Raw genomic sequence first — 20,432 nt, forward strand, 5'->3', positions numbered from 1 at the left:
GCTCTTTAAGCCATAACAGTTCAGTATTATTTACCTCCATTAAGTTTCTTTTATCTATCCCCTCTTCTCCATCCCTACTCCCATAACACTGATTCAGGCCCATATTTCACTTCCCTGGGATATTTCAAAAGTCTTCAAACTTGTCTCTCCAGTTCTGCCCCTTTAAAATCTATAATAAAAACACTTTGGTTAGAGTATCTTTTGACAGTACAGCTCAAATCACGTCGCTGCTTTCTTCAAAAACCTTAGAAATCAGTGGGGCACGGTGCAAAGTGCACAGAACCCATTATTGGAAAATCTGGGTTTGAATAGCTTACTGGCTGTCTAATCTTGGGCAAACCATTGAGACTCTGAATCTCCATTACCTCATCTGTGAAATGAGAGTAGTTATGGGACCTTCTTCCATTACTGCATGTTCCATGTACAAAGAACAGACTTTTAGCTACTGATGTGTCAAGTCCCAAGTCACACTTAACATCATCTGCCAGGGGGCCAGAGTAACGGCAGAGAATCAAGTTTCTTAGCTACCTTTACTTGACTTACTCCAATCAAGAGAGAGAATACTTCTGGGCAGACAGAGCTTCAACACAAAGCTCTACAACTGACTGGCTGTTTGACAGAAGAACAAAAAGTGAAAGGTGCCTCCCTCTTTGCAGGCTTTGCCACAGAGACAGTGGCGCCTCATAGCAAAGGTTAACAGTCTTAATTGATAGAAAGCCCAGCCTGTAAGATCTATATACCTCTCTGTACACACCTAATGTTGGTAAGAACTGCTTAACAGAGATCTGGCACAAAAATCAAAAGAAGCTAAAATCTTGTGGTTACCCTGCTGAGATAATTTAGGATGCATTAGTCAATGTTTCTCAGGCTGTTCGTCCTGGATCAGGGTAATTATGGAGAGGAATAAAAAAGGCCAGATTAGAAAACAGCTTGCCAGCAGAACCACTATATTTGCATGGGTTGATATTTAAATCAGCATCTGAAAACAGTACGTAGTTATGACTTGTTGCCTGCTCAGACTTTATGCCAAGTTCTGAAGCAAATTCAGCACTTGGCATTCATTTCAGAGGGAAAGCCTGGTTCCTTGTTACACAAGCCTCTTAAAATCTCTGTCTTGCCAGATACAAAGGCCACTCAGGCTGAGGATGCCCCTCACATTAGATGACTTGAATGATCTCCAGGAACTAATTTTGGAGAAAGGCACATTCTTAACTTGATCTCTCTTCTTCCCAGGAAACTCAACCAAGAATCTTCTGAAATTTCACCTCCTTCCCTCCAAAGCTTCCTTGATTGTCCAGAGGAATGAAGGTGTCTTCATTAACCTCACCCTGATCTGAAATAAAATTCCATGAAAATGCCTTTACTCTTCATCCAATTATGCATTTGCACTCAATTTCTTCCTGGCTTAGTGCCCAGCACATAATGGCCACTTAGTAAATATTTGCTCTTATTTACTGAGTATTCACTGTAAGCAGTCACTCTTTGATAGCACTCATCATAATTACAAATAATTATTTGTGTAATTATTTGCTTAATGACTGTCTTCCTTACTAGACGGTGAGCATCACAAGGCCAGGGCTGAAGTTTGTCTTATTTACAGCTGTACTCTTAAAAACTACCATAATGCTTCACACTTAATACCCAATAAATATTCATTGAACAAAAGAACTTAATCCCAAAACAACCTGTACACTTGGTATTATTATTTCTACATTATAGGTGAGGAAACTGAGGATCAATACTTCAATAACTGCGCTTCAATAACTTGCCTAAGGTCAGAGCCAGGGTTCTGAGCACGTGCTCTTAACAACCACTGTATCCTGCCTCCCTCTTTTTAAGTCCTGTTCTATTATATACTAGCTGTAGCCTGGGAAAGTTTCATAAGTTTTCTAAGCTTTGGTTTTGTTGTCTATAAACAAAGGAGAAAATGGTATCTATTTTATAGATTTGTTATGAAGTTTGCTTGAGTTTATATATGTAAAACACTTGGTTATAGTGGTTGACATACAATCAATATTTAATAAAAGCTGCTGCTCCTGTATTGTTGTTATTGAATCAAATATTCAGAAGAAAGGGACTGTAGCTAGGGAATGCCACTTGCGGAAACCTGTCTCCCCTGCAAAATAGCACATTCCATTTGAGCAGTTGGACACATCTAATGGCTTTCTGTGACACTCTCATCAACCCTCACTCAGCACATTCCATAAAACAGCTTGCATGTGAAAGTTGCTTTTGCTTAAAATTCAAATGTAGGAGAAGCAAAATATTTTAAAGTTAATTCTATTACACAAGCAATTGCTCAGTAGAAATACTACAACCTGCATGGCTTAAATTGAATAGCTCACATTATCAAGGAAATTGAGATTGGAAAAAAAAAATCAAGACTGTCTCCCAACCCCTTACAAGAGGGAATTTCATCATTATAGATTTTTATTTCAATAGATAGTAAATTGATATCAGGAAACAGAGCAGAGAAAGAGAAAATTGCAAATTAGGCAGTCACTTCTTTCTGTGTTGAAATAGCTAGAGTGGTCAACATACACACAACCACTTTATTTGTCACCTTCTGGTCTACTGCATCACTGTCACTTTAGTTCGTAACAGAAGACTCTAGACATACTTTATCATAGAATACAGTGTCCACGGTTTTGCTTTCTGTGGTGTCAGTTACCCGAGGTCAACCGCGGTCCAAAAAATATTCAATGGAATATTCCAGAAATAAACAATTCATAAGTTTTAAATTGCATGCTGTTCTGAGTAGCGTGATGAAACTTCACACTGTCCTGCTCTATCCCACCTGGGACACGAATCATCCCTTTGTCCAGTGCATCCCACCTGTAAGTCACTCAGCTGCCTAGGTTATCAGGTCAACTGTCATGGTATCAGCAGTGTTTGTGTTCAAGTAACCCTTATCTTACTTAATAATGGCCACAAAGTGCAAGAGTAGTGATTCTGGCAGTTCAGATATTCTCTTACTGTGCCTAATTTATAAATTAAACTTTATCATAAGTATGCATGTATAGGGAAAAAAACATAGTATATATAGGGATTGCTACTATCCACAGTTTCAGGCATCCATTGGGGGATCTTGGAACATATACCCTATGGAAAAGGGGGGACTACTGCACTACAAATGTCCAACATTCTGAACCACAGTGGTCTAGGTACACCTAGTTGCTCTGATGCAGTATGGGTAGCTGAGCTGGTCCTTAAGCCTGACTGCATATTGGAATCATTTGCAGTGCTTTTAAAGAACATTGATGCCCGGCTCTTCCTCAATTTCCGTTCTGATTCAGTTGATTTTTGACAATAATTTTAGAACTATCCTGCCTGGGTTTGGATCTTATCTCCTCTACTTACTATGTGGACAAATTACTTAACTTCTCTGTATTTAAGTTTCCTTACCAGTAAAATGAGGATAATCATAGAGTTGCCATGAAAGTCAAATAAGTTAACACATTTGAAATACTTAGAACAGTGTCTGGCACACTAGTAGAAGTAGTAATAAAGTATTTTAATTACTATACTCTGGTGTCATGGAAGAGAAAGGAATACTTGTAGAGTTTGCAATCACATGTGGAATGACAATGCTAAAATGGCAGCAAAGGTGTCTGTGTTTGAAGTTCATGAAAATGAAATCTCCTCACTGTAAAGTACTACTCTGAGGCAAAATCAGATGATATAAAGTTGAGTTCCATCTGGAATTTGTCTTGACTTTACACATGGAGAAGTAAAAATCTAAACGTAACACATGGTTCTAGAACAACCCTATTTATTTGTACCCTCAATGGACCATCATTGCTAGTTTCCCCTGGTTAAAAAAAAATTCTAAGGATAGAAAAATCCAAAGTCATATTTATCTGCAAATAAACAGCAATGTTAGGATGGTGGGGGTTCTCTTCACACTTGGCACCATTCCATGGGGAGGAGGGAACACCCATTCTACTTGTGAGAGAGGACAGAGAGTACTAACAGAAACTTCTCTGCGCTTTCTCTCCACCCCTGCTTACTCCTTGGCACAGCAGGGGCATCGACTTATCTGATTTGTAAGATTAGAATAAAAATAAGTGCTCATTCCTGACTTAACCTCTGCATTCTGGCTCTTGGGTCAGAATGTCCTCAAGTTGACATGACCCTTTCTCTCTTACAAAGTGCGCAGAGCTTAGTCAGGGCACAGGTACTGTTTTCCTTAAGAGCACAGGCCCACCTTGCTCTTAAGTTCTAGCTTCCACTGAATTGTGACACAGGCCATCACTCTCAATGACACTGGCAGGGTAAGTGGTCTGTTCTGCAGACTCAATCTTCCCTATCGGTGGGTATCAATGCATAGATTTGGAGCTGGAGATGGTAGGAAGCTTCATTAGGCCTTAGGCTCAAGCCATGTTCTTCAATCCAGTTTTACTTATAATAAGGCTGACATTACATTTTCTTCCTCACATGGCTTTTTGTGTTTGTTATCAGTTTGACTCAGAATTGGAAGGAGAAAAGCACTCACACTCTCAAACCTAACAAGCAGCAGCAGCAACTATAAGAGTAGTATCTGACAGTTTTCAAAACTCTTTCCCCTTTTAACAGATGTGGAAACTGAAGCTTAAAAAAAAGGCTTCTGTGATTAGCCCAGGGTCAAAATACTAATAACAAGTGGCAAATCAAGTACTAAAATCACAGTCTTCAGTATTCTTTTCACTACATGTCTGAGTATGCTTCTTTCTCTTACTGAGGCCAGGGAGGCCCTTATAGGCCTCAGAGTCAAGAATAACAGTTGCTTTGATAACTTTACTAACAGGAGAGGAAAGCAACCTCCCCAAATCTAAGGATCTTTTTACTGTGAAATTGAGTTGTACTGCCCTAAAACTGATTTTTATGAGACAAGTCTTTACCTAAAAATTGAGAAATTGAAAGAGATCCTCTAGATTCCATATATATGTGTTAGCATACGGTATTTGTTTTTCTCTTTCTGACTTACTTCACTCTGTTAAAAAAAAAAAAAAAGGTCATGAAGAACCTAGGGGCATTGTTTATGGTTTCCTTTGCTGTGCAAAAGCTTTTAAGTTTCATTAGGTCCCATTTGTTTATTTGTGTTTTTATTTCCATTTGTCTAGGAGCTGGGTCATAGAGTGTTCTGCCTATGTTTTCCTCTAAGAGTTTGATAGTGTCTGGCCTTACACTTAGGTCTTTAATCCATTTTGAGTTTATTTTTGTGTATGGTGTCAGGGAGTGTTCTAATTTCATAGCAAAGGAAACCATAAACAAGACCAAAAGACAACCCTCAGAATGGGAGAAAATATTTGCAAATGAAGCAACTGACAAAGTATTAATCTCCAAGATTTACAAGCAGCTCATGCAGCTCAATAACAAAAAAACAAACAACCCAATCCAAAAATGGGCAGAAGACCTAAATAGACATTTATCCAAAGAAGATATACAGATTGCCAACAGACACATGAAAGAATGCTCAACATCATTAATCATTAGAGAAATGCAAATCAAAACTACAATGAGATATCATCTCACACCGGTCAGAATGGCCATCATCAAAAAATCTAGAAACAATAAATGCTGGAGAGGGTGTGAAGGAAAGGGAACACTCTTGCACTGTTGGTGGGAATGTAAATTGATACAGCCACTATGGAGAACAGTATGGAGATTCCTTTAAAAACTAAAAATAGAACTACCATACGACCCAGCGATCCCACTACTGGGCATATACCCTGAGAAAACCATAATTCAAAAAGAGTCATGTACCAAAATGTTCACTGCAGCTCTATTTACAATAGCCAGGACATGGAAGCAACCTAAGTGTCCATCATCGGATGAATGGATAAAGAAGATGTGGCACATATATACAATGGAATATTACTCAGCCATAAAAAGAAATGAAATGGAGGTATTTGTAGTGAGGTGGATGGAGTTAGAGTCTGTCATACAGAGTGAAGTAAGTCAAAGAGAAAAACAAATACAGTATGCTAACACATATATATGGAATCTAAGGGAAAATAAAGGTCATGAAGAACCTAGGGGCAAGACAGGAATAAAGACACAGACCTACTAGAGAATGGACTTGAGGATATGGGGAGGGGGAGGGGTAAGATGTGACAGGGTGAGAGAGTGGCATGGACATATATACACTACCAAATGTAAAATAGATAGCTAGTGGGAAGCAGCCACATAGCACAGGGAGATCAGCTGGGTGCTGTGTGGCCACCTAGAGGGGTGGGATAGGGAGGGTGGGAGGGAGGGAGATGCAAGAGGGAAGAGATATGGGAACATATGTATATGTATAACTGATTCACTTTGTTATAAAGCAGAAACTAACACACCATTGTAAAGCAATTATACTCCAATAAACATGTTAAAAAAAAAGAGATCCTCTAGACAAAATTATGTAAGAAAGTTTAAATGACAGATAAAACATGATTATAAAATTTTTTCCTATTTGGATGGAGTGGCCTTAGGGTGGGCTGGGATGGGGGACACAAACTGTCCCCTGCCAAGTAAGCAGGTGTCACAAAGAGTTTCTTCTGTGATTTGCTGAGCTGCTGGAGTTCAGCTCTATAAAAGCAATTCCCTCATAGGTGTTTCCCAGACTCAAACTCCTTTTCTAGTTTGAGATCAAAGGGCCCTCCCCTGTGTGGCAGACAGAACAGATATGGGACCTCATACACCACTGGGTTAGCTTGCTATAGATCATATAATACTACTAGCATGGGGGAAGCCAGCTCCTCTAGGTTATAGATATACTTTCTGCAATACAAATGAATCAATCACATGCCACAGTCCTAGCCAACTTGAAATGATTATAAAGATCTGGTAATAATCAGTTCTAGTTTTGCTACTAATTAATCATGTGACTTTAGAAAAGTCCCTTCTCTGGCTTTCAGTTTCTTCATTTGTGAAAATGATGGAGTTAGACAAGATTGCCTCCAACTCTAAAATACTATGATTCAACATCTTCCACTTGCCTCTATATTACCAACACATGAGGCTGATTCACACTTCACGTCTGTGAGAGAAGAACTTATGAGGTACAATGAAGTCACAAAATCATTCCAAAGCTATTCCAATGGTTGGAGCAACTTAAGAGAGACATATTTGCATTTTTCTATCTTGCCTCTTCCATGCCACCCTCAATCTCCCCTCCCCCTGACAGTCCTTTAAGATGAAAAATTTCACACTGAGTTTCTATCAGAACTGAGAAAGAAAGAAGTCAGCTTACTTTTTTGATCTCATTTTTTGGTCTCATTATCAAGATAAGGTTTTATTTTTTTGAAACTGTAATCAGATAAAAATGTCCAAAGGACTAAAGAAACTGAATAGGGCTATTAGTCTACTCTTTTTCTTATTTAATTCCATCTGAAGGAACAATAGGCTCTTCTTGCCTTTGGCAATATAATAATTCAGCTGACATGCTAGAAATACCACACACCAAGATATAAAACGGTGGCCTTTTCTCTCTTTAAAAACAATCAATGCTTTCATTTGTGGACTTCAAAGTACATGTGAAATAAGTCTCAGCCCTGTGAGTCTAAGGTAAATCAAAGGGCTGTAAGTGTCATAAAAAAGTTTCCTGGTTCATTTCCCCTCTTCTAGGTAAGAAAGGAAACAAAAGTACTCCCAGGCAGATGAGTGTTCATCTCATTTTTATATTTCTTTTCCAAGCAGGCTTAAACAACTTCCCCTGATAACTCATTCCAATATAGTTCTTCCTTATGTCTGACTGAACCTCTCCTTGCTGCTTTGCAGGGCTACTTCCTCTTGTTAATTTAGTCTTGGCAGTGCTGGGACTGTTCACTGTCTTTCATATTGTCAAGTCTCATTCTGACTGCCAGAAATTCTAAAGGAAACCTTGAGAACTGAGTTAGGGGCCTATGATCAAGTTTAGATATTATCTGGAGGTCCTTATCATATCCTAACATTTCTGGTGATGCTATTCCACCTCAGTCAAAGTTATTTCTCCTCTCTGGTTATTAGTACCTCATCTGTAAAATGAAATGAATATGAAAATATGTTAAGAGAAAGAAAGAATCACAATAGTGATGCAAATTATTATTGAATTGAAGGGTCTTCCTGGAGAACTTGAACTCTTGGGGTTCAATCGTTATTGCAAATGGAAAATGGTTGAAGATCCCTCTTTTCACACTGATCTATTCATTCACATGAACTTTGGCAAAACTGCTTAGTATTAGGCATCACATAATTAAATGCAAACCTATCTTTCAATGCAGAGCTATGAGAGGAGACAATAGAAATAGGACTATGTCCACATCTGGATGATCATTCTGGTATCATAATTATCCCCAGGTTAGTTGCCCACTCTTCCAATGAGCTGGCACCTTCTTAGAATGCCAGTGTACCGTGATGTTGGTGCTTAAAACAGTGCATTTGGTTTTAGTCATCATCTGGTTGGCCTTGCTGACTCATGGCTTCTTCCACTTTAGTGGAAGTATTTGAGAAGAGGGTTGGTATCTGTTTCTACAAATCCAGGTGGATCTCAAACCAGGAGACAGTTGGTATCTTCTGGACAGGAACTTGGCACTATGATTTGACAAGGGTTTAAAAATCTTCTACTCTTTGGCCATAGAGCATCATGTGAATAAGTGGACTAACCACAATCTTAAACAATTTGTGCAGCTGCAGCATCACCAAGGAAACATTTCCATGGGGAAAAGGTGAAATTTGAGAGCAAACACATTGAAGAATTCTGAGCTCACCTTAAGATAAAAGCCGCAAAGCAGCCAGATCCACATAGCAAGAGTTTATGGCCAAATATTGCAGTAATATCTAATCCAGGTTATGGATCTACTTCACAGAGGAGTTGGGACAGGACACCCAATTCCACCTATCAGTTTCCCTCAGACACTCATGAAATTTCATCTAGTTAAGAAGAAGAGATTCCATTAGGGCCAGGTATTTGTTTCACAAGCACCCAGATTCGATGTGTGGTTGCTCTAGGGATATAATCTCACAAATGTCTGGAGTCTGACCTTTAGGGACAAGTGAGGCAGTCAGTTGATCAACATTAGATACCGAGTGCCCAGTTTTGTGCACAGCTCCACCCTGGGAGTGACAAGAGAATAATAGAGAATATTAAGGCAAAGGGAAAGCAATTCTTCAGCCAGATACGTGATCAATCAACAAATATTTCTTGAACATCTATTGTATGCAAGACACCGTATCTCTGCCAAAAGACATGAATCAGGGGCCCTTCCAATCAGGAGCTGATGACTAAGTTGAAAGGTTAAGACATATTACTATGAACAGATAGCCAATAGTTCAAGGTGGTCTATAATCAGTGTCAGGTGATTCATATGAATATAACAACCAAGGGGTTTCAGAGGTACAAGTGAACAATTCTAACTGGGATGATCCAGAAGGCTTCCTGGAGAAGGTAGGACTTGTACTAGGTGCTGTCAATTGGATAGGATTTTGACATGTGAAAGAAGAGGACGAGCATGCTAGGCAAAGGAAATGGCATGAGCAAGGTCCTGAAGTAGGCAGGCCCAGTGCCTATTTGGAGAGAGGTAGCAGACAACCTTGGCTGAAATAGAAGACTTGTTGAGGGTAGCAGAAAAGAAAGCTGAAAAGAAGGAACCATGGGATCTCAGAGTTTGAAGGGATCCTAGAAATGATCAAATCCAAGCTCTGCTTGCCTTATCCTCACACAAACACAGCTTTCCCTAGTGTGCCAGCAATGCTTAATATACATTTTAATAATGGGTCCAGATTCCCAACATTTACAGACATAGTGATTCTGGGAGAGTAGTTAGAGAAAGGCTTTGGAGTTGGATGCCTAGTTAAACCACTTGCTAAATGTTCACCCTTGGGTAAGTTTATTTATCCTTTATTTTTTCACCTATAAATGTGGATAATAATATCCTCACTTAAAGTGGAGGTAGGAAGAAAAGGAGATAGAATGCTTGAAGGAGTTAGAAAAGGAAGAGGAATCTGCAAAGTGTATTGCCAAAGAAAGCAAAGGTAGAAAGAATTCAAGCAAGGGGAGGTTGTTAACAGCATGAAATAAAGCAAACAGGTCAAGGTAGTTGAGACCTGTCAAAAGGCCACTGACTGTGACAATTTGGAGGTCGCTGGTGACCTTTAAGAGATCAATTCTCTTATAAAAGGAGAGAGGCAGTTTGTAGAAAAAGGTGAGAAAGGAGGGGTGAGAAAGGAAGAAGAATAGAATGTATAGGAACTGGAGCTGCAGGCACAGACCCTTCCATCATTTGTAGTGACAGAAGAGGGAGAGAGATGGTTTCGATTCAAAGGGGTCACAGGGTTGAGTGATGTAATGGCTGGATGAGTATCTCAACTTACAACTGAAACGGCTGGTAGCTCCTGTAAGGACTTCTAACCCTAGCTTTCCTCCTTACCAAGAGGCAGGGAATGGTGATAAAGGAAGAAGGAAGTTCCTACTCACAAAATACCTTCCCTCTTCCTTTTGTCTAGAACTGCATAGGAAAAAAATACCTTTATAAAACAATCTGCCCATTTATAATACCATAAGATTGTCAGCTGAACAATTATGAGACTCCCTTTATAGTAAAACCTCATTAATCTGGACTACACTAATTTGGACTACACTAATTTGGAATTTGTGGTAATTTAACCTGGGCTGGAGTTACCTTTGTACTACTTACAAAGAAAGGGTTCACTAAGCAAATAGTGTTGAAAAGATTACAAGGGAGCTAATTTAGCCTGCCAGGGGCCTAGTTCACCTATTTTTAAGAACATGCTGTTTCTTAAGAACTTAGGCATATTCATTATTTGAATGCAAATTGATTCTGCTAATTATAGATTAACATAATCTACTGCTAAAATCCTATACCTGCAACAGTTACTTTGCTCTCACTGAATATGCTCATTAGAAATAAAATTGCAATTCTTTAAAGTTGGTTCACAATTCAGATTTATACATACCCCCTTTCTCCACCCTCATGAGTTAACCAATGTTCAGGAGATATTACTCTAAACCAGCACATCACTTACCATGAACACAGTGGAAAAACGAATAAGTGATCAAAAAAGGCCTCAGAGCAGCCAAAATAGATGTCTTAAAGTTGATGCCTAAATCCTATATATCTCTCCATAGCAGGTTCTCTCACAGCTGAATAACTCTTACTTAACATACTAAGTTGAGACACCAACTTGGAGATCTTGCTTGTTTTTTTTTTTAAAGTTTGTAACTAAGTAGAAGGAGAAAAAGGGCTGTTACATGAAGGGACACTGAGAGAAACTAGAAATGACTGCAGACTGCAGAAAGGAGACAGGACGTGGATAAAATGTGGCTGATGTGGCTGTAATAACTAAAAAGCCACCACAGCCTAGGACAATTTAGAGTTAAAAGGCCTATATTCCTTAGTAAACCCAGAAAACTATAATAGAATATTATAGAGCAGTACAATGACTAATGACTAAAATTTTGCCTTTAAATGATCAAGCAGGGTTTAGATTATGTTGAATATATGCCTTAAAAAGACAGATAAGTTTACACACACACATACACACACACACACACGATTTGTATTCATAATGGTTAACCTAAAAATGTGAAGTGCATTGATGCTTACAACAATGAAGTTCATAATATTATCATATAATAATAATAACAACAAAATAGCAACATTTATTAAGTGATTTTTTAAGTGATGAAGTGTGTGCAGATATCAAGCTAAGCCCTTTACCTATATAATTTCATTTAACTCTACTAATAATCCTAAGAAGTTTTAGTACCATTTCTAACTTTACAGTTGAAGTGAAAGTCAGAGAGGTTAAGGAACACACCCTAGGCCACAGACAGAGAGAGAGCTGGGACTACAACTCAGTCCAGTTCCTTGGCTGTATACTATGCCTTTCCAATGCTCCAGAAAATACAGCTATCTAAAAATCACACTTTTCTTGAGGGCTCCAGATAGCTAATGACTTACTGTATTTTTGTTTTCCAAACTTGTATTTAATAAATATCTTGATTCATAAGCAGAAAGACCTATGATCTAAGAGTCAGGTATGATGTTGTATGTTTGTAAATATGCTCCATTTTATAAGCTGAATGTAAAAGTAGTAGTAAAAAAACAGAACAAAACAAAACCAAAAACCCCATGAACATGTCTATTAGGCCCATCTTAAAATCTCAGATCAGTCTCTATAGACTACGGATACTATTTTCAAATGAATAGCCAAGTAACAAAGAGATGAAATTTTAAAATATTAAGTTATCAGTTAAGATCTGGTTCTCCCATTGTTTCCCCACTCACTCTGGAGAAATTTAACATGAGAATGGGCCAACGGAGCACGAAGGATGGGGGGAATTGCAGGGGAGGCTAGAAATTCAGTTGGCTGTTATACAGGATTTAGGACAATCTGTTCATCAGCTGTTCTAAGAGAGCTATGAGGGCATAGAACACATGTGGGCATAGTGTGTACTGGGGGAAACAGGGGTGGGGTGGGGACATGCAAATGTATGCAGTTATCCACATTAGGAGTACAAGTGAGGGTAGCCACCACGTGTACATACAAAGAAAGATGTATAGTGACATCATTCACTCATGTAATTCCTTATACCTAAACCAAATGTTCTTTACTCATCTCTTCTTGTCTTAAGTCTACCCATTCAAGGGCCAGCTACAAATGCCACTTCTGCTGTGAAGTGTTCCATGATGCCTAAAGCTGAATTAAACTCTTTCCCTGTTTGGGCTCCCATAGTTTTTTTCCCTTTTACACATTTACCACAGCACTGATGATACTCTATCTTATTATTAGAGTTATTCAAGTATGTGCTTTTTCTGCCCTCTATTCTACCATGAGTTCCTCGAGGGCAGGGGACTCTTTCTCATTTCTGTAGCTCCTACAAATCCTAGCACAGTGCCCACTACATACTAGTTTCTGGGACAATGTTGACTCAGTGGCACCGGCCTAAGAGAATGGATTATCGCCTAGCTTACCTGAAGGAGCATTTGTTCTCTTTCTTTTCTTGCTTGACTCCCCTCCATTCTCAATGAGGCCTTCTGTGACCAGAGGGCCACTGGTACTGCCAAACTGCAGGGGCTCGTTGTTGTTGGCAGGGTCAAAGGGCAGCTGGTTCAACCCTAAAGAAGAAAAAGAAAGCCAAAATCCAGACTCCATTAAGGACTGGGATGTCTCCAGATTTTATTATATGAGCCACTAGAGGAAAACTCTCTAAATCTTAAGAGCCCAGGAGTAACAGGTGAATTCCTTGAAGCCAGTTGCCCTCTGCACTTTTTACAGATCTTGTTGATAAATACAGAATTAAAATATAGGCTCTTATAAGACCGTGACTCTGCCATTTGTAAGATCCCTCCTGTTTCTCGGAAATTAACATTTTTGACCACAAGCTATCAATTATCTTCTACCTCTTCCCTTAAAGAGATAGGACCCTCTTTAAATGTGGCTTATGGATGGACCCACTCTTCCTTTGAAAAGCTTGACCATGTACTTTTTAGATTATCTCCTGACATTTTTCCCATTCCTTCATTGCAAGGGTTGTTGAATTGATGCAGATGTAATCATTAGACTACCCTGGTGTCAAAGTCACTTCCACCGATAATATAGAGGTTGGCTTCCAAAAAAGAAAACCATAACTCCATAGCAAACTAGAAAAGGAAAAAAAAGATATAGAACTCGCAAGGGTGTTATTTAGTAATTGGAGTGATGGGGAGTTACAACCCAAGTTTGAGTAGTGTTAATCCCATCTTCTTCAAATGATTCCAGAGCATGGTCACTTTACTAGTAGCTGCTGCACCATATAAAATGGAAAAAGGCATTTTCTATTATCCAAGTCTTATATGTTTCAGCCAGGGATGAGCAGAGATAGTTTCTTACTCCTCTGGCAGCATCATCTGGAATTTCAAGTGTTTCAATTAAAACTTCATGAATACCATATGACCCAGCAATCCCACTATTGGGCATATACCCTGAGAAAACCATAATTCAAAAAGAGTCATGTACCACAATGTTCATTGCAGCTCTATTTACAATAACCAGGACATGGAAGCAACCTAAGTGTCCATCGACAGATGAATGGATAAAGAAGATGTGGCACATATATACAATGGAATATTACTCAGCCATAAAAAGAAACGAAGTTGAGTTATTTGTATTGAGGTGGATGGACCTAGAGTCTGTCCTGCAGAGTGAAGTAAGTCAGAAAGAGAAAAACAAATACCATATGTTAACACATATATATGGAATCTAAAAAAAAAAAAAAAAGGGCAGGAAGAACCTAGGGGCAGGACAGGAATAAAGACGCAGACATAGAGAATGGACTTGAGGACACGGGGAGGGGGAAGGGGAAGCTGGGACGAAGTGAGAGAGTAGCATTGACATATACACACTACCAAATGTAAAATAGATAGCTAGTGGGAAGCAGCCGCATAGCACAGGGAGATCAGCTCGGTGCTTTGTGACCACCTAGAAGGGTGGGATAGGGAGGGTGGGAGGGAGACGCAAGAGGGAGGAGATATGGGGATATATGAATATGTATATCTGATTCACTTTGTTATAAAGCAGAAACTAACACACCATTGTAAAGCAATTATACTCCAAAAAAGATGTTTAAAAAAAAAAAACTTCATGAAATGTGGAATGAAAAGCTTTGTTAAAGTCCAAAGTTAGGTGATCTCTCCTAAGCCTTTTATCTACTGGTCCTCTAATCCTATCAAAAGAGGAATCAAGTTGGCCTGCTATGGCTCACTCTTTAACCCTCAATTTTTCTTTGGCCCACAGCTGTACAATTCTTAAGGTAATGTTGTAAAATGTCAATGAAAATTTGGAATCCCGTCAGCTAAAGGTCAATCAAGTTTCAGTAAAATGAATGCTAAGGTTCTAACAAAATGGCTTTACATTCTTGTTTTTAATAAAAAAATATCTCTATGCTGTTTTCAGCCCATGTAACAAATACCATTTCTTCTGCAATCAGATTCCACGTGGAACACCTCCATTAAATGTCTTCTGGGACCTGTCAAACATTTTTCCTTTACAGCATCTGAGTGAGTAAGTGAAAGAATGAAAACTTGCTTCTGTATCTTAAGTCAACCATTCACCGTATCATATCCATGTCCTATTAAATCCCTACCATGACTAGAACTAAAGAAACAAACACTGATAGCTATGTATTAGAAAACATTCAGATCATGACCAAGACTATTTTCAAAGAAGACTAGATTTTTATATAATTTATAAATGAAGATGTTTCTTGCACCTGAGTAGTCACATAGTCAAATGTGATTAGTGTACTATTCCAAAACTTTTCTCGGTATTTCTTTCTGCAATATCAGACTGACCAAAAAAAGTTCCATGGAAGATGTAATAGTATAGTGGAAACAATATGTGCTTCGAAGCCTGACAGATCAGGGTTCAAATCCTGGATCTGTCCTTTACTATCTGGGTAGCTTCTGGCAATTCACGTAATCGCCCTTAGTCTTAGTTTCATAATGTGTGAAAGGGGGATGATAACACTGCACAGAGCTGTTGTAAAGATAAGCAAAAATATATATATTCTAAGTGAATTAAAACAAACTTTTCCCCTATAAGTTTGAAGTTTGTAAGCAGCTCTTCTAAGGAGGACCTCTCTCTCTCTCTCTCCCACAACTGTATCCCTGGTGCCTAGCACCATGCCTGGCACATAGTGAGTGTTAAATGAATTAATTCTCAATAGGGTGGAAGTAGGTGATGCATTCTATTAACTCATGTAGTTAGAATAAAGAATTAATGACAAAAGTTCTGATGCTGATTATATCAACATTACTTGAAATAATTAGATTTCAAATGCATCTCCATCATTTGAGTACTATACTGCAGGATGGTAAAATCTTTATCAAAAGGAATGCTCAGGGATTAGGAGGTTCTGATTAATAATGGTTAATCAGAATTTTTTTTCTTTTGCATTTGATAATTTTACAGAATAATATATTAGTCCATTTTCCTGCCTTATTAAGTTGATGACTGAGGATATTACAGAGCTTCAGAGCTATGATCTGTAAAAGGAGGCTAATAACAGTACCTAACTCATGGGACTGTTTAAAGGATTAAGTGAGATCACATATGTAGAACATTCTGCATCACATCTGGCATATAGCAGATGCTCAATAAATATTAACTGCAAATTTCCATTTCTAATTTCTAGAATTTTTGATGTACAATGTGAGGAGATTGGTCTGAATTTGCCTTTATCCAAGGATATACCCTACTTTCATCATTGAACCTTTTTATTGCTGTTTGTACTGTTTTCTAAAAGTTGAAGGAGTCCAGGAACAAAATCTGATGAATTAAATGTATTCAGTCATAGACATTTGGCTATAATTGTTCTTCCCTTTTATTTAGTCCCAGATGGTAACTTTAGGGCTTTAGGTATTTTGCTCCCTGTACTAATGTACAGATTTTTGTTTGGCACTGAATAAGACCGAGATTTCAAGTACTTTCTGTGTACCCACCTCATAAATGATCCAAATATATGAAAATCCTGATAATTCAACACACCATCTCAGGCCTTGTTTCTTATAGAAAAAGACCTCATATCAAGGAGAGAGAGACATCCCACTCAGTAAGCTAATCCATTGACTACAAATCCACATTTTATATTATCCAAGACCCAGTACAGTCTCCAAAGATTTGTAGTTTGAAAACAAGAGCTATAGACATAGCAAAATTCTATGACACTAGTGCTTCCCAGCTACTTTTATTGTATTGTTTCATTCCTCCTTTAAGACAGCACTAAATCAACCAGTAAATCAGTAGGTAATTATAGGATCTTTTCTGTGTCATGTATATGTGGTCCACATTGAGAGTGCTATTTTAAGTAAAATAGCCCCATTAAAACTACCTAAATTCTAAAAGGAAAACCACCACCACTTTAATTTCAAGAATTCTTATTGCAGAAATTTCAATTATGGCTTGAAAAGAAAATATTAGCAATTATGATATTTTAATTCTCACCCAAACTACAGAATTTACCTTTAAATCTCTTATGGAAGCTATTTCTACCATTTTTCTACTAGATATGATGGAACTATTAGATAAGGAAGATATTAGGAAAATATTAGATTAGGAAGAAACTTTTTTTTTTCTGTGCCGTGCAGCCCATAGCAGTGAAAGCGTGGAGTCCTAACCACTGGACCACCAGGAAATTCCCTAGGAAGAAACTTTTGAGGCTATTTAGTTCACTCTTCTATGCAAAGCAGGAATCTTATCTATAGAATTCAGGACAGGCCTAAATCCAGGGGTTACTTATTAGCCTGGGGACCATTCCTTGCTATGCTCCTAGGGATTCAGCTTGCTTTCCTTACCTTTTTTAAAACTACCACTTACTCTATTTTGAGGGTTCCTTTCATCTCCCCAAGACTGCCTGTGAAGTAGGATACATTTTGTTCAATTGTTAACTTGCTTATTGTCCCTAAAATGAGCACATGGGATGTCTAACTTTTTAAGGACTCTACTGATAATCACTGCAAGAAAAACAAATGAGGGAGTCACCAACAATTAACAGAACAAAGAAATGTTCTAAAGTCTTATATATTTCCTCATAGTATTTGCCCTTTTATTCTTGAGGATAAATTTAATAAAACTTTGATCCTTGCTCATTCATTTCTCCTCCCATCTTGTCCCCTCATCGCCTAACCCCACAAGATATAGAGTTTGTCTATAAGGAAGCACGAATTGTTAAAGTAAAATAGATAATAAATATTAGTGTTATAGAATTCTGCTATTTCTGTATCTTACATTCACAATTAAAGTCCATGTGGTAATGTAATCTCGTCTAAAACCAGGTTGACTGGTTTAGACAGCTGACCAGCTGTTATTTCATGTCATGTCAAAATACAGATTCTCTGACTTCATAACCCACATGAGGCCACTATAGAAAGTATGCATATTGGGGAAGGGTGAGGATGGGGTCGTTGGAGAATGACATTTATTAACCAATGGAACCAGGGGATTAAACATCTCAGAATGAAGTGTGGTTCCCAATGAATCCTCCAATCTGCAGGTCAAGGAGTTCACATGCAATGATGTCTGCCATACAGACACAAATGATTCCTGGGCTTTGAGGAAAACACTGAAGAATTTTCATGATTCTTGTGAAAGATCAATGATCTCTTTGTGCCCAGCTGCTGTAATAGTTACTGCCACAATTCACTTTACAGAGCTTTCTACTATCAGGTCAAATTAGGACTAACCTTCATGATGCAATCTAACACGTTTAATGATTGCCCCAGGTTACAGCACCAAAACGTGACCCTGTGGGTCCCTGTCACTTCTTATTTGCAGCTGCAGCCCACAGACTTAAGGTGGTTCAACCTTAGCACAAAGAAACACAATTCTACTCTGGATTAGTTCTCTTTAAAAGAAAATGGTCAGGTCCTGAGAAATCTGGTAAATTCAATTCAAGGCAGCAGTCTCCAGACAGACATTCATGTTGAAAAAATAGAATGTCAGTTTTTGGCAAAAGGAACTTTATAGCTAATTTGTGTATAAAACAAATTTCTGTAACCCGAGTCCTATTTTCCAATTGACTTTAGTTTAAAATCGGATATGGGACTCCATGGTAAAGAAGGTCTCCAAATTAGTTTTTAATTCAAAACTCTTGAAGTAACGGGTTAGAATAATAGCCAAGCTTTTGATGTGCTGGCAGGTGCTTTTGTAGGATTTATCCATCCTTGGGAGCCCCTCCTCCTTCCTCAGTCCTGGCCTGAAAACCTCTGACTCCACATTTTTAGCTCTCACTACCCAGCAATTCCACCTGCTACTTCTGAGAGAATATTCACAATTTCTAAAAAGAGTTGGACTGCAATATCGCTCTCCAGCCACAGGGGTTAGTAGCCAAAACAAATGAACATTTCTCAGTTCCAGGTCTTAGCTGATGTCAAACAAATGAAACCTACTTTGTCAATTTTGAGGGTTCAATATTCTGTATAACTGATTTAGCTGAGGCAAGGGTAACTGTAAAAGATTAATGGGTGAGCGAAGGGAACGGGGAAGTGATCAGAAAGAAAAGGGCCAAAGTCCTCTTCTACTAAGGAGCTTGCTTGAATGGTGGTGAGCATAAAAATTTTCAGAGCCAAAATGATGCTTAAGTCACCTTTTTCAAGGTGTGATACAGGTCACAGGTGGATTTTCATCGACAGTGATCCTACAGCAACTTTTAATGACTCCCCAAACTACTTGGTCAGGCATTCAAGTCCTTCCTAATAAGGCCCCACCATTCTGAGCCTTGTCTCCTACTATGTTCCAGCTTGTGCTCTACTTCAATACTTCCTGAACTTTAATGTGCACACATGTTCCCCGGGAATCTTGTTAGAATGCAGATTTTGAGTCAATAAGTCTGGGTTGTGTTCTGCTTTTCTAACAAGCTCCCAGGTGATGCTGATCCTGCTGGTGTGGGGAATCGTACTTTAGGTAGAAAAAGCTGACACTCTAGCAAAATGGGACTACCTAGCATTCATTGTATCATTCCAGTACTTTCCTACTTCCACAGCTTTGGCTCACGCTGTTCCTCCACTTACTTCTTGATTTCCAGCCTTCAAAAGACTATCTTTCCTTTAGGGTTTATCTCAGATGCTATTTCTTTCATGATGCCTTCCCTTATCCACCTCCACCCAACCCAATACATACACAGCAGTGGAGCAGGGCCACCAGGGGAACTACCATTCATTGACTGTTCAGAATGCGTCCTGCCTTATATTCATTATCCCACTATTTTATTTTCTAGTTATTATCCCCATTTACAACAAAGAAATGTAAATTTACAGAATTTAAATTTCCCAAGGTCACACAGCTAATAAGCACTATTACTAATAAACACCATTCTGGCCTTCCTCAGATCTTAATCTGTACTTTTCCTATGCCTTTCAGAGCATGCCTTGTGTTATAGTTCTTTGAGTATTTGTCTTATTCTCCCTTCCCTCCTGCCTCAGCCCATCACCACTAAGTTGTAAACTCCCTGAGGACAGACTTTATGTCCCAGTCATTTTAAAACATCTCTCCTCCTCCAAGATGCCTGGCATGGTGCCTTGTACAATATTATAAGCACTCCAGACATGTGTATAGAACTGAACTCAGCTACAACTTTGGGTATAATAGTTGTGTTTCCCACCCCAGATGCCAACCAACCTGCTGCTGGGGCTGTTACGAAGGGAGAAGGAAATATGGTTTGGGGGGTTCCTTCAGCATTCCTGGTATCCCCTCTATCCTAGGATCCCGGAAGACTCTTTGGGGAGTGGTGGTAGACTATCATACACTGTACCCCTGACTATGACTTTGCATAACTTCACTCTCCCTTTCCAAGAAGCAAAGCAGTCCTTCTACTGACTAAGACCTTTCTATAAGAAAACACCATAAAAGAAACCCCATATATGGATCTTCTCCTAGTATGTCTATGGACACCAGGTTACGGATTCCTGCTTTACAAACTACAGTCAAGAAAA

General features: G+C 38.7%; 1 protein-coding gene across 5 annotated transcripts in view; it reads right to left on the reverse strand.

The window, feature by feature from the left end:
• ENOX2 (ecto-NOX disulfide-thiol exchanger 2) overlaps window positions 1-20,432 on the reverse strand; it is a 262,533-nt gene that overhangs the window by 131,856 nt on the left and 110,245 nt on the right. For 4 of the 5 annotated variants that reach the window (XM_036840857.1, XM_036840855.1, XM_036840853.1 and 1 more), the window contains exon 3: window positions 12,939-13,082. The exons of the other annotated variant lie outside the window; for it this stretch is intronic. The gene's annotated coding sequence lies outside the window, so the exon portion shown is untranslated. The remainder of the gene's footprint in view (window positions 1-12,938; window positions 13,083-20,432) is intronic. 5 annotated transcript variants of the gene reach the window in all.

Source organism: Balaenoptera musculus, chromosome X (assembly GCF_009873245.2).
Source record: "Balaenoptera musculus isolate JJ_BM4_2016_0621 chromosome X, mBalMus1.pri.v3, whole genome shotgun sequence".
Taxonomy (NCBI): domain Eukaryota; kingdom Metazoa; phylum Chordata; class Mammalia; order Artiodactyla; family Balaenopteridae; genus Balaenoptera; species Balaenoptera musculus.